The sequence below is a fragment of the Salmo trutta genome, chromosome 10, assembly GCF_901001165.1.
Source record: "Salmo trutta chromosome 10, fSalTru1.1, whole genome shotgun sequence".
Lineage (NCBI taxonomy): Eukaryota > Metazoa > Chordata > Actinopteri > Salmoniformes > Salmonidae > Salmo > Salmo trutta.
In genome coordinates, this window is record NC_042966.1 from 14,633,489 (window position 1) to 14,648,331 (window position 14,843).

The 14,843-nt window shown below is 40.9% G+C and overlaps 1 protein-coding gene across 1 annotated transcript in view; it reads right to left on the reverse strand.

The window, feature by feature from the left end:
* LOC115201174 (protocadherin-15) overlaps window positions 1–14,214 on the reverse strand; it is a gene marked incomplete in the record, with an annotated part of 207,797 nt that extends 193,583 nt beyond the window's left edge. The window contains 1 exon segment of the mRNA XM_029764542.1: window positions 13,751–14,214.
* Window positions 14,215–14,843: the final 629 nt, after the last annotated feature.

Here is a 14,843-nt window from a genome sequence, read left to right on the forward strand (position 1 = left end):
GGAAAAGGCATGGTCTTACCGGAGAGTAAAAAAAATAAATCCTGCATCCACAGATTCCCTACTCAAATGGATTAGATTGAATTTTTAGCCCAGACTTTTTAATTGCATGTCATCCATTAACTTCAAAGTGGCATTGACAAGAGTTCCAAGACTTAGCCGAATCCGTAAGCCCTGCTCACAGCCCAACGCCTTGTACTCATTAGACACTCGGTCTCCTTATCCTGCTCTCTCCTCTTTCTCATGTAGCCTAGTACTGCCCGCCACATTTCTTCCCAGATGTTTCTTGCTTTGAGAAGAATTAGAACTAAAAAAATGTTAAAAGACTACTTGTAGGAATCAACCCAAATTAGATATGATGCAATTTCCACCTCTGATCCTGTATCCACCGTGAGGATATGTACTGTAACTATCCGTGTGGATCATTGTTGTTACGGTGTCAATGTTGCTAGCACAATGCTTATATGTTGTCACCTTGACGCTAGAGAGTGGCCAAAAACCTTGACTAATCCTCCGTCTATATCCCAGCTTGGTTCATGAAACAGAATGTACAAGTGTACAGAACACCCACAGAGAAATATCACAACAAAATGCCAGAGAGGACTGCTTTTAGAAGAAGAAAAAAACAAAGTATGACTCTGACCTGAAGGAGTTATCTTAATGTTCTTGACTACAATATGTTGACTGTTTTCCAAAAAAGACTAGCCTGTTTGGACTTCCTCTAACAGTTGGATGCCATAGTGAGAGATAAGGCATCAACCAGTAGATAAACACTCTCTCTCTATCTACCTCGCTTTGGCTCAACTCCGAGGTCTACGGTATTTTACTCTTGCTCAGCTGAAGAAGGGATATGAGGAGTCTGAAGAGATATTTCTGGAGAAGTGATTCACACTTATGAATACTTTATTATTATTAAATGATAGACATTAATTATTAGTATCCTACTGTATTATTAACACCATGTTAAAGATAGTAAATCCCCAGATAAATATGTTTGGTCCAGTCAGCTTGACCGCATCGAAATTCTTCATGTGCCCACTGAACAGATTTCAAAAACGGTCATCAGTCATTCATATAATCCTAGAACTTGTCGACTGAGGTCCTAAACTGGTCTGATAGACACCTTTCATGTTACAGTTTTAGTCAGAGTACTGGTAGCTGTAGGGGTAGTGGAAGTAACAGTCGCAATGGTATTAGTGGTGGTGATACTAGAAGTAGTAGAAGTCAGAGTCAGTAAGCTAAGGAGGCATTGCACTAATCGTCAGTGGAAAACACACTTCCTGAAAGAGCAGTTAAGACGCTTTTTCCCTCAAAGATGCAATAAAATAGGGGCGATCTTCTCAGTCAAGCCTCTCTGCACTTGAATTGGAACACAGTGGCAATGCCTTGACATCAGTAATATTATAGCACCACCCACCCCTACACACTTTTCCATTTCACAATTTATACATGAAAGCACTCCGATTTTGATCTTACACCCTGATTTCCTCCCACGGCCATTACTGAACTTAATCAGGTATTTAATATGGTGCACATAAGAAAAACACAACCTCTGTCTTGCACATTTATTAACCAAGATGGAGGGGAAAAAAAGAAAGCACAGTTGTAGGATCTTAATTTGACCCGTATTGTTGCAGCAGAATAATCCTGCAGCAACAGGATATGAACAATTAGTACATAACGTTGCTTGATCGGTGGTTAGGCTATTAGCTGGACAAAACTACACTACGTGAAAAGCGCAATACTGTTCATAGAACTGTGCGTTGGTGCAGGTTTTCAGTGAATTTATGTAAAATCACAAAGCTCACCTGCATTTCCTGGGCTGCTGTAAAATTCTCAGCAAAAACAGAGTGATCAAATTAAGATCCTACGTATGTCATGAAAAACAGAAACGTGGCTCTAGATCTGGGAGCGACAAGACAATAAAAGCCTCTATCTTCATGGCCCTAATGTCGAGATACAGTATAAACACCTGTAACGATGAAGACGTCATTCTGTATGAGTTCTCTTATGGTCATCTAGTAGTCAAAACAGCAGCATTTATGGATTAAGCATTGATCTGTTATGGATATCAGCATCATCTTTTGAGCCTTAAAAAAATGAAAGTATGATTGTAATGAGATGCATTTATCTTGCATTGCTCATGTTCGAAGCCTCCAAATAATTGCAAGTCCAAATGCAACCACATAAAAAACTCTGTTCAAGACTGGAAACAAAAACAGAAGTATAGGGCACGTCTTAAAATGTTATCAGGGACGCTGCCAGCCCTTGAGAGCGAGATTCAACGCTTGTGAGCAACTTTGAGGACCAGTTTAAAAAAGGTCAAGAACATAGCTAACTAGAATGGTTAGTGAGCCGAGTCCGGGTGCATCAGCGATGGAATACAGTATCACCTGGCGAGATTGAACTACATTGCAGTGAGTGGACTAGCCTATCAGAAGGTGCCTGCTGGGACATTGTCGCGTGGCACAACATGGTTATGGAGAATTCCATTCTCCAGTAGATTACCTTCCACATCCCTCTTGGGCAGTGGAAAGGAACCGGCGAGTGACACGGAGGGGAAACTAGGGTGACGATTGTGCTTTGTTTGCATACCCTGGACATTTTAATTAAATCCATGGGTGATTTGTGACTGAGAGACACCAAATGCAGCAACAACATTAATCGGCTTGACTCTCGGTAATTAAATCTATATTTTAATTCTGACGATGTTAATCAATGAAATAATTGAAAACTAATGAATTAATATAAGGGCGTAATTCCCCTCGTTCACTCTGTGTAAATGTTTTCAATTAAAACATTTCCTGAACACACTGTGTGCAATTAGAGCTAATGCAAAGTTTGATAATCACAGAATCATCGAGCCAAGAAAGATGTCCACCTCACGCATGTTTAACAAATGGCCATATCTAAAGGTCACTGTATGGCCAAATAAGGTAGTAGATGGAGAGAACGAGAAACGAATACAACAAGCACAGATCCCATCTCATCTCCATGACTGAGTAGCAGTCAATACATTTCTGCACCATAAATGAGAAGTCAAAAGGTAGGCTTACAGGCTGCAGTTTGAGATAAAAGGGAAACTTGTTTTTTTCGAAATACATTACAGCTTTCATGTCTTTCCTTTGACACATTCACCATCGCAAGCTGTAAGAAGATACAGCCCAAATAAATTCATTAAATATTTACATTCAACATCCACAAAAATCTCGATTACAAATCCTCAGAGATCACACCAGTAGATTCAACAATGTTGATAGAAGAACAAAGTGTGAGTGAGTGAGTGAGTGAGTGAGTGAGTGAAAGAGAGAATGTATGTGTAGGCTAGAGTATGTAAGGCCCTATGAAATCTGTTTCCGTTTTGTTTTTTTCACAAATTTTGTTGTCTCCGTTTTCTTTTTCCAGGTTTCCCTTTTCCAGGTTTTTTTTTCAGGTTCACGCTCAAAATCAAACTTTTTAATATAAACAACAACATTGGATGTTCTAAGTCCACAACAACGCTTAAACCACATCAGGAGACGACTTTTGAGGTCTGGGAAAAATGTACGAAATTTTAATTTTGGGGTGTAGTTATCCATTAATGCAATTGCGCACCAGCAAGAGACCATTGTTTGGTTGGAGATGTTTCTGTAGCGCCCATGTGACTGTAGAGTTTGCAAAACAAAATGGCCACTGGATAGATGCAAGTAATCATGATACTGAATCACTCTGCCAGGTAGGCATAGGCTACTTTGTAGTGAACATTTCATTTAGAAGGTTTTTGGGAAAGCTGTTCCATCTCTACCAGAGAAGAAGGTTAACATTAACATCCTCTCTAATGGCTACACAAAGTGTAGACATGCGCACGCCTCGCACACACAGACAGGAGCATTCCTGTGCCGTTTCAGAAAGATGCAGGAAGTGAATCACTGACACCTTTTGTTCATATCATATGATTAACTTGAGCAAATTGAAGACATTTCTAATAAAGTTCAATACATTTAGTTGATATCCTAAATTAAAAATATATAGATATTTTACCCCTTTTTCTTCCCAATTTCATGAGATCCAACTGCAATCCAATTACAATCTTGTCTCATCGCTGCAACTCCCCAACGGGCTCGGGAGAGGTGAAGGTCAAGTTACTCTTCTTCATATACATGACCCATCAAACCGCATCACCCCCTGCTTAACCTGGAAGCCAGCTGCACCAATGGGTCAGAGCAAACACCGTTCAACTGACGACCGAGTCAGCTTGCAGGCTCCCAGGTACGCCACAAGGAGTCACTAGAGCCAAGTAAAGCCCCCCCGGCCAAACTCTCCCCTAACCCGGACGATGCTGGGGCAATTGTGCGCCGCCCTATGGGACTCCATGTCACGGCCAGTTGTGATACAGCCTGGGAACGAAACCGGGCCTGTAGTGACGCCTCATGGATTAAGCATTGCGATGCAGTGCCTTAGACCCCTGCGCCACTCGGGAGGCATTCAATTCCACTACGTTCGTGTTCTACGCAACGCAGATTTTATAGTGCCCGATGTAGCGATACTGCTGTTGTCCTGTATATGCTCTTACAGACTGCAAACATCCTGTGTATGCAACGTAGTTCCTTGGTTTGCAGAGTCTTCTAGAGATTACGCAGCACAGTATGGTACCTTGTGAGCAGAGCAATATGGAGCAGATTTTAGACTTCATACTAACAAGATATTCATCAGTCAGACTTTGCAGATGGACTCCCTTTGCTATGCAGTATGTTCTCTCTCTTTGCCTATCAACCACCTAGACTGACACATACGCCATGGTACTCTAAAGGAATAATCCGTCCCAAATCAACGTCTCATGACAGTATAGCTTACCTCAAAAGAGGTCTAAAGTAGAACGGAGTCCCCCATTTGGATCTCAATCCCCGAAGAACCGGAAAGATTGGCAGCAGCTAATTGTATAAAATAACACGGTGCCAGTCTTTCCAATTCATGTGGGATTAAGATGAAATGCATAACGCATATAATAGGATCTACACAACAGATCGCGTGGACCACAGACTCAGCTTGGGGTAGTAAAATGTCTGACAAACTTTAATTCGGAGGGCAAAGTATTACTTCACCTGCCATATGGACATGTGGTATTGAGTTTGTCTATGTGGTCTCTTGGCTAGTTGTGTATTTACTGTACATCTTGCCCACTACACCCCACCCATGCCAACCTATTGGAAGACAAAAACAAAGCAGGGAATAATGCATCTTCTTATTGAGACGGCACCTGTTCTAACTGTAGAGTTAGCAAATCAATTTACATTCATGAATATTGATTATTAAAGGGAAACTTCACAATGTTTCGACTTCATATTCATCATCTCCAGCACCACCCAAACATCAACATATGTGAAAATGGTGTGTTTCTATGTTTTGTAGTAAAAAGGATAGAGGAAGATAAGTGTTTCCAATGACATCATTGGTGTGCATCGTGTGAATTTGACCAATTGCGAGTAGGCATTGCCTACTAATTGTCAACTAATAGTTTGATGTCATTGGAAACACTATTCTTTATCTTTTTTTTACTACAAAACATAGAAACACATTTTCACATATGTTGATGTTGGGGTGGTGCTGGAGATTATGAATATGAAGTCAAAAAATGTTGAGACCTTCTTAGATACATTGTAATGGATTTTCCAGGGCTCTCAGTACAGAGCAATTTGTTTCTAAATCCAAGAGTGAGCGTAGAAGTGAATTAAGCTATAGCCATGTTGGGGCATACAACAGTACATATTGGATAAATACAGATTTTTTTTTTTTTATTGCCATGGATTTTAAAGGCCCAATGCAGCCGTTTTCATCTCAATATAAAATATTTTGAGTAATAATTAAGTACCTACCTGTGATTGGTCAAAAAGAAACATTTTAATTGAAAACATAAATAGCTTCTTAGCAAGAACAATATCTCAAGCAAGAATTTTTCCTAGGATTGTGTGGGAGTGGCCTAAGGAAAACTGAAGACTAGCTTTTATTATACATTTTTTTACCCTTATTTACCAGGTAAGTTGACTGAGAACACATTCTTATTTACAGCAACGACCTGGGGAATAGTTACAGGGGAGAGGAATGAGGCAATTGGAAATAAGGATAATTAGTGTAGGTGGACATGAATTTAGCCGGGGTTAGCACCAATGTTCCCACAAAAAAATGTGGGGCACGGAGCAAATTTCAGGTCTGCTGAGCGCAACTTCCAGTGTGCGTTTACTGTGAACAATGAGGCTGTACCCACTTTAAGTTACACTTTTAACAGTGGCCAAGTAGGCTACTGTGGCTATTTGATCATAATGAAAGGCCTACCAAAAACAATGGAGAGAAATGCATACCATAACATTTCAAATTGAAATAGCTGTTCTATCACTCAGTCTACAGTAGCAGCCAATTTGTGGTGATCATTCCATGAGACTTTTGAAAAAAAAACATGCAGGAATTGAAAATAACCTGTTTATCCATTTTACATTTTAGTCATTTAGCAGACGCTCTTATCCAGAGCGACTTACAGTAGTGAATGCATACATTTTTTTTGTACTGGCCCCCCGTGGGAATCGAACTATGCTGGCATTGCAAACACCATGCTCTACCAACTGAGCCACAGGGAAGACCACAGTTGTCCTTCATACAAGGAGATGCCCGAAATTGTTGTTTGCTGCAAGAAACCACTTTACAAAATAAAATGAATTATTATTCTGACACCATTATTACAGAGAATCAGACAAACTATGCTACCCTCTGCCTATTGGCTACTTAGCGTATTCACTGCCCCATTAAGACATAAAAAAAGCTCTTATCTGACTCGCCTTTCAAAGATTGCTAGAAATGCACACATTTGTGCTGTTGTAGGAAGCAGCCACTCCCCCATTGTTTGTAGAAATGATCTATAACTGGGCTAGTAACTCTCAAAGAATATGAACACGTGCACAGATGGCTACACGCAGCTCTCGCTCTGATCTCAAAACAAGCGCATCTACTTGCGACCGCTCATGGTGTAAACAATGTCCAACTCAAAGTGAATGGCACATATCCAAATATGGCAATGGCTATTTGCATATAGGTCTACTGCAGCTCTGATTGGTTATGGCGCATCGGTCTGAGTCGTGCCTGTCAATGCAATAGAATCCTACTCCAATGCGCTATTCCTACAAGAAAATCTCTTGCAGTTAGATTTGTTTCTGTATGTTAAATTGAAAGTGGCTAATATTGCGTTGATTTAATCACAATTTCCACAGAGCAAAATTATGATAGTGTTAACTAAAGGAGAAAACTCTTGAAAGTTGAGTGAAGTTCAATCTCGTGCTTCTCTGCGCGGGCTGATATTTTCTATATTTCTTCTGAGTGGCAGACCAAGGGGCAGCTTAGACAGAACATTGGTTAACACCCCTACTCTTATGATAAGTGCCATAGGATCTTCAGTGGCCACAGAGAATTGGAACACCTCATTAACATCCCATCCAAAAGACAGCACCCTACACAGGGCAATGTCCACAATCACTGCCCTGGGGCATTGGGAGGAAAAAGTGCCTCCTACTGCCATCCAAAACCCCTTCTAGCAGCATCTGGTCTCCCATCCAGGACCAACACTGCTTATCTTCAGAACTAATTAATTAATTTACCTGGTGATGTCACCAGGCAGGCCAAAATTCCATCCCACCAAAACAGGCTGTCTTTTCAAACAGCTCTTACACTTAAAATGCATTTTCATAATTTTCTAAATTTCACAGTATTATTCCAACTTCATAGTGTGGAAGTACATATAAAAACACAGTAAAATCTAGTTTGACTGCTCTGGGTATTTCAATATTTTATGATGACATCGAAATGAAAGCACTGTATTGTAAATGTCACCTAAATGTAGCTTTGACATGTTATACCTGGATACAGTGCCTTCATAAAGTATTCACACCCCTTGACTTTTTCCACATTTTGTTGTGTTACAGCCTGAATTTTAAATGGGTTCAATTTAGATGTTGCAACACTGGCCTACTCACAATACTCCATAACGTCAAAGTGGAATTATGTTTTTTTAAATGTTGACTAATGAATTAAAAATTAAAATCTGAAACCCCTTTGTTAGTGCAGCCTAAATAAGTTCAGCATAAAAATGTGCTTAACAAGTCACATAATAAGTTGCATGGACTCACTCTGTGTGCAATAGTGTTTAACATGATTTATTTATGACTAACTCATCTCTGTACCCCACATGTACAATTTCCGGTAAGGTCCCTCAGTCGAGCAGTGAATTTCAAACACAGATTCAACAACAAAGACGAGGAGGTTTTCCAATACCTCGCAAAGACGGGTAGGTATTGGTAGATGGGTAAAAAAAAGCTGACATTAAATCACAATCAAATCAAATTTTATTGGTCACATACACATGGTTAGCAGATGTTAATGTGAGTGTAGCAAAATTCTTGTGCTTCTAGTTCCACCTATGCAGTAAAATCGAACAAATTCACAACAACTACCTTATACACACAAATGTAAAGGGATGACTAAGAATATGTACATATAAATATATGGATGAGCGATGTAAACATTAAAGTGGCATTATTAAAAGTGACTAATGATACCTTTATTAAGTCAGTTTATTTAAGTGGCCAGAGATTTGAGTCTGTATGTTGGCAGCAGCCTCTCTATGTTAGTGATGGCTGATTAACAGTCTGATGGCCTTGAGATAGAAGCTGTTTTTCAGACTCTCGGTCCCAGCTTTGATGCACCTGTACAGACCTCGCCTTCTGGATGATAGCGGGATGAACAGCCAGTGGCTCGGGTGGTTGTTGTTCTTGACGATCGTTTTGGCCTTCCTGTGACACCGGGTGGTGTCGGTGTCCTGGAGGGCAGGTAGTTTGCCCCCGGTGAGCCTTGCGGTTAAGGGCGGTGTAATTGCCGTACCAGGTGGTGATACAAGGGCGCTGTAATTGCCGTACCAGGTGGTGATACATCCCAACAGGACACTCTCGATTGTGCATCAGTAGAAGTTTGTGAGTGTTTTTGATGACAAGCCAAATCTCTTCAGCCTCTTGAGGTTGAAGAGGCGCTGCTGTGCCTTCTTCATCACGTTGTCTGTGTGGGTGGCCCATTTCAGTTTGCCCGTAATGTGTACGCCAAGGAACTTAAAACTTTCCACCTTCTCCACCACTGTCCCGTCGATGTGGGGGGGGGGGGGGGGGGGGGGGGGGTACTCCCCCTGCTGTTTCCTGAAGTCCACAATCATCTCCTTTATTTTGTTGACGTTTTAGTGAGAGGTTATTTTCCTGATACCACAGAGCGAGCAAAGAAGTTATGTAATTTGTCTGGGAGCAAGACGTCGGTGTCTGCGACGGGGCTGGTTTTCTTTTTGTAATGCGTGATTGACTGTAGACCCTGCCACATACGTCTCGTGTTTGAGCCGTTGAAAAGCAACTCTACTTTTTCTCTATACTGACACTTGTTTGATTGCCTTGCGGAGGGAATAGCTGCACTGTTTGTATTCAGTCGTGTTTCCGGTTGCCTTGCCATGAATAAAAGCTGTGGCTCGCGCTTTCAGTTTCGTGCGAATGCTGCCATCAATCCACGGTTTCTGGTTAGGGAAGGTTATAATGGTCACAGAGGGAACGACATCTCCGATGCATTTGCTAATAAAGTCACTCACCAAGTTAGCGTATACGTCAATGTTATTGTCTGAGGCTATCAGGAACATATCCCAGTCCACGTGATCAAAGGAATCTTGAAGCTTGGAATTCGATTGGTCAGACCAGCGCTGTATTGACCTGAGAACGGGCGTTTCCTGTTTTAGTTTCTGTCTATAGGCTGGGCGCAACAAAATGGAGTCATGGTCAGATTTGCCGAAGGCAGGGCGGGGGAGGGCTTTGTATGCATCCCGGAAGTTTGAGTAGCAATGATCCAGAAAGCTACCAGCTCTTGTCGCGCATTCGATATGCTGAGAGAATTTAGGAAGTATGGTTCATAGTTTTGTTAATATCCCCACATACAATAAATGCAGCCTCAGGATGTATGGTTTCCAGTTTACATAGTCCAGTGAAGTTCTTTCAGGGCCGACGAGGGATCTGCTTAGCGGGGATATACACGGCTGTGACTATAATCAACGAGATATCCCTTTGAGCAGAATTAAGTTATTAATTACATTTTGGATGGTGTATGATTACACCCAGTCACTACAAAGATACAGGCGTCCTTCCTAACTCAGTTGCCGGATAGGAAGGAAACCGTTCAGGGATTTCACCATGAGGCCAATGTTGACATTAAAACAGTTACAGAGTTTAATGGCTGTGATAGGATAAAACTGAGGATGGATAGGATAAAACTGAGGATGGATCAACAACATTGTAGTTCCTCCTCAATACTAACCTAAATGACAGATTGAAACGAAGGAAGTCTGTACACAATAAAAATATTCCAAAACCTGCATCCTGTTTGCAGTAAGGCACTAAAGTGAAAGAGCAAAAAATGTGGCAAAGAAATGAACTTGTAATCGTTGCCAAAGGTGATTCTAACAGGGATGTGAATACTTATTTAAAAGAGATATTTCTGTATTTCATTTTCAATAAATTTGCTACAAATTCTAAAAACATGTTTTCACTTTGTCATTATTGGGTAGTGTGTGTAGATGGGTGAGATTTAAAAAAAAAAATTGAATGAATTTTGAATTCAGGCTGTAACACAACAAAATGTGGAATAGGTCAAGGCGTATGAATACTTTCTGAAGGCACTGTATATTGACGACAACGATTTGAGTGGTTGATATCACATTAATTTGCTAGGATGCATAAGCCTTGAGATGTTTTAGTTTGTACACTGAACAAAAATATAAACATGCAACAATTTCAAAGATTTACTGAGTTAGAGTTCATATAAGGGAATCAATCAATTGAAATGAATTCATTAGGCCCTAATCTATGGATTTCACATGACTGGGAATACAGATATGAATCTATTGGTCACCGATAACTGTTTTTTTTAAAAAGGTAGGGGAGTGGATCAGAAAACCAGTCAGCATCTGTTGTGACCACCATTTGCCTCATGCAGCGCGGCACATTTAATTTGCATAGAGTTGATCAGGCTGTTGATTGTGGCTGGTGAAATGTTGTCCCACTCTTCTTTAATGGCTGTGCAAAGTTGCTGGATATTTGCGGGAACTGGAACACGCTGTCATACACGTCGATCCAGAGCATCCCAAATGTGCTCAATGGGTGACATGTCTGTTGAGTATGCAGGCCATGGAAGAACTGGGACATTTTCAGCTTCCAGGAATTGTGTACCGAACCTTTGCGACATGGGGTCATGCATTATCATGCTGAAACATGAGGTGATGGCGGCGGATGAATTGCATGACAATGGGTCTATACCTCAGGATCTCGTCACGGTACCGCTGTGCATTCAAATTGCCATCGATAAAATGCAACTGTGTGCGTTGTCCGTAGCTTATGCCTGCCCATACCATTACCCCACCATGGGGCACTCTGTTCACAATGTTTCATCATCAAACCGCTCGCCCAAATGGTGCCATATACGCTGTCTGCCATCTGCCGTGTACAGCTGAGACCAGGATTAATCTGTGAAGTGCACACTTCTCCAACATGCCAGTGGGCATCGAAGGTAAGCACTTGCCGACTGAAGTCATTTACGACACCAAACTGCAGTCAGGTCAAGAACCTGGTGAGGACGACGAGCATGCAGATGAGCTTCCCTTAGACGTTTTCTGCCAGTTTTTGCAGAAATTCTTTGATTGTGCAAACCCACAGTTTCAGCAGCTGTCCGGGTGGCTGGTCTCAGACGATCTCGCAGGTGAAAGTCCTGGGCTGGCGGGGTTACACATGGTCTGCGGTTGTTAGGCTGGTTCTCTAAAACAGAGTTGGATGTGGCTTATGGTAGAGAAATTAACATGAAATTCTCTGGCAACAGCTCTGATGGACATTCCTGCAGTCAGCATGCCAACTGCACACTGCTTCAAAACTTGAGTTATCTGTGGCATTGTGTTGTTAGACAAAACTGCATATTTTAGAGTGGCCTTTTATTGCCCCCAGCACAAGGTGCACTTGTGTACTGATCATGGTGTTTAATCAGCTTCTTGATAGTCCATCCACCTGACAGGTTTGGCATATCTTGCCAAAGGAGAAATGCTCACTAACAGGGATGTAAATACATTTGTACACAATATTTTAGAGAAATAAGCTTTTGTGCATATGGAACCTTTCTGGGATCTTTTATTTCAGCTCATGAAACATGGGACTTTACATGTTGCGTTTATATATTTTTATTTTACCTTTATTTAACTAGGCAAGTCAGTTTAAAAACAAATTCTTATTTTCAATGACGGCCTAGGAACAGTGGGTTAACTGCCTTGTTCAGGAGCAGAACGACAGATTTGTACCTCGTCAGCTGGGGGATTTGAACTTGCAACCTTTCAGTTACTAGCCCAATGCACTAACCACTAGGCTACCCTGCCACCCCATTATATATACAGTATGTCAAACTTCACGCACTCTGCATTGCATGGCTGCTGTGCCCTGGAAAATCAAAATTGGTCACACAAGCCCACATCTCCTCCACAGAGGGAGTAGATTAGTGACACACACACATTTTTGAAAAGGGGCTAGATGAAAACATTTAATTGATTTCCTTTCTAGATGATCTTTGATGTAACACGTGCTTTGGCATGAAAATATGTTTAAATGTTGTGGGCAACAGAAAAATGAGCAAAATTTAGCTGACCATATGATAACATATTTTTATACTGTACAGTACCATGGGCCCATGGCTATGTAAAACATCTGCAACATTGTGTTTGTTCAAATAAAGGTTAGATGTGACATGTGCGAGACCCCCTTAGCTTCCTGAATCTCAATAATACTGTATGTGTCAAACAATGGCAACCTTGCTCCCACAAGTGAAATGCTTTTGACCTCTGTAATCAGCCTTGCCTCCATCCAGCTCAGGCTCAGGGTACTGTAGTATTTGTGATGCAGATACCCGTTTGCCATTCATTTACCAAACCATAATCGGAAGCAGAGACAAGCCAATTAAATTAATATTTCAGAACAAACCAGAGAATCCCTAGCCTTGGTACCAGTCCGCTTAGCAGACATTCCACTCTTGTATGACGCCAAGCACAATACAATAGTCATGCAGTGACTGTGTGTGTGTGTGTGTGTGTGTTTTAGAATCTAAATCGTCTGAACACTGTTGAACAAAAGACATTCAATCAATGACCCACTTTAGTGTCTTTGATAGTGTTGTATGGCCTTGCCTTTTCAGGAAAATAGTTATTGTGAAGTCCTTCGGTCCAGAAGGCTACTTGTGGAGTGGTAGTATCAATGTAAATCTCATTCGATATCAAATTCACAAAATATCAAAGCAACTATAAAACAGGCTATAACTTGATCCCACAGTAAGAAGACTAGGATTCAGGAAAAAGTATCCTCAATAAGTTTCACAACACATTACACTTCATGAGATACCTGAAGATTCAACTGGACCTTTAAATGAGCAAAGTCACTGAGAAAAAAAGCGAGGGATAAAATAGGTATCTTTAGGTTTCATAAGGGCTGACAACATCTCACTTGGCTTCTCCATGCACATTGCTCTCCTTGTTCACCTACTGTGATCAAAATAATATATTAGCCGAGGGATGCATCAAATAAAATGCATTGCATGAAACTACATATGCCTATACAGCCTACTGAATATTACATTTCAACAGGCTGCATCGCCACTGATGTCGCTAAAAAAGGAAAAGAAACGAACTTACCTTCCTACAGCGCTTTCAAAATAGAATATACGTTTCCTCCGTAAACCAAGCGACGCCTGTGACGGACTCAGGCAAAATTAGGGAAAGCATGAATGTATTGATATTCCTACACTTTTGACGCTCCGACAATTTCTTAATATGCTGCGCCGGGAGAGGGGATCGACGCCCGTCCACCGCACTGGGCGAATCTCGCTTCCTCCAGAGCACTTGCAAAGTTTTCCCTCTGCGTCTACCAGCGAGCCGTGGCCGCCTTCTCTGCTTTAACACCGAAGGTTTCAGTCCTCATGGAGACAGAAAAGAGGTGAACGATACTTGATGTTGTTCTCTATTCCTGACAGTTGACCGAAAGACGGAGCTAGTACTAAATGCGCCGGTATGGGAGAGAGAAGAGAGAGAGAGAGACCCAAAGGATATCTTGCCACTAAATAATTTCCTTGAACTCCAGCGCCACCCTCAGAGGTAAGAATTTTAACAAGTCAAGTGGAGTAAAAATGAAAACAACCAATAAACACATAGGTGGGGTAATTCTGTGAAATATTAATGAGTGTGTTATTCAAAAGCTCTCATAATAAATATATCACAATCTGGGCTAGAATGCTAACTAAACCTTCAGCATACCAAAATATCATTGTCTAAAACCAGTGGTGTAAAGTACTTAAGTAAAAATACTTTCAAGTACTATAAGTAATTTTTGGGGGGGGGGTGTATCTGTGCTTTACTATTTATATTTTTGACAACTTTTACTTTGACACCCAAAAGTACTCATGACATTTTGAATGCTTCGCAGGACAGGAAAATAGTCAAATTCAAGTGCTTATCAACTAAACATCCCTGGTCATCCCTACTGCCTCTGATCTGGCGGACTCACTAAACACACATGCTTCGTTTGTAAATGATGTCTGAATGTTGGAGTGTGCCTGTGGCTTTCCGTAAATAAAATAAAAAACAACTATCTGGTTTGTTTAATATAAGGAATTTGAAACTATTTATACTTTTACTTTTGATACTTAAGTATATTTTAAACCAAATACTTTTAGACTTTTACTCAAGTAGAATTTTACTGGGTGACTTTTACTTTTACTTGAGTCATTTT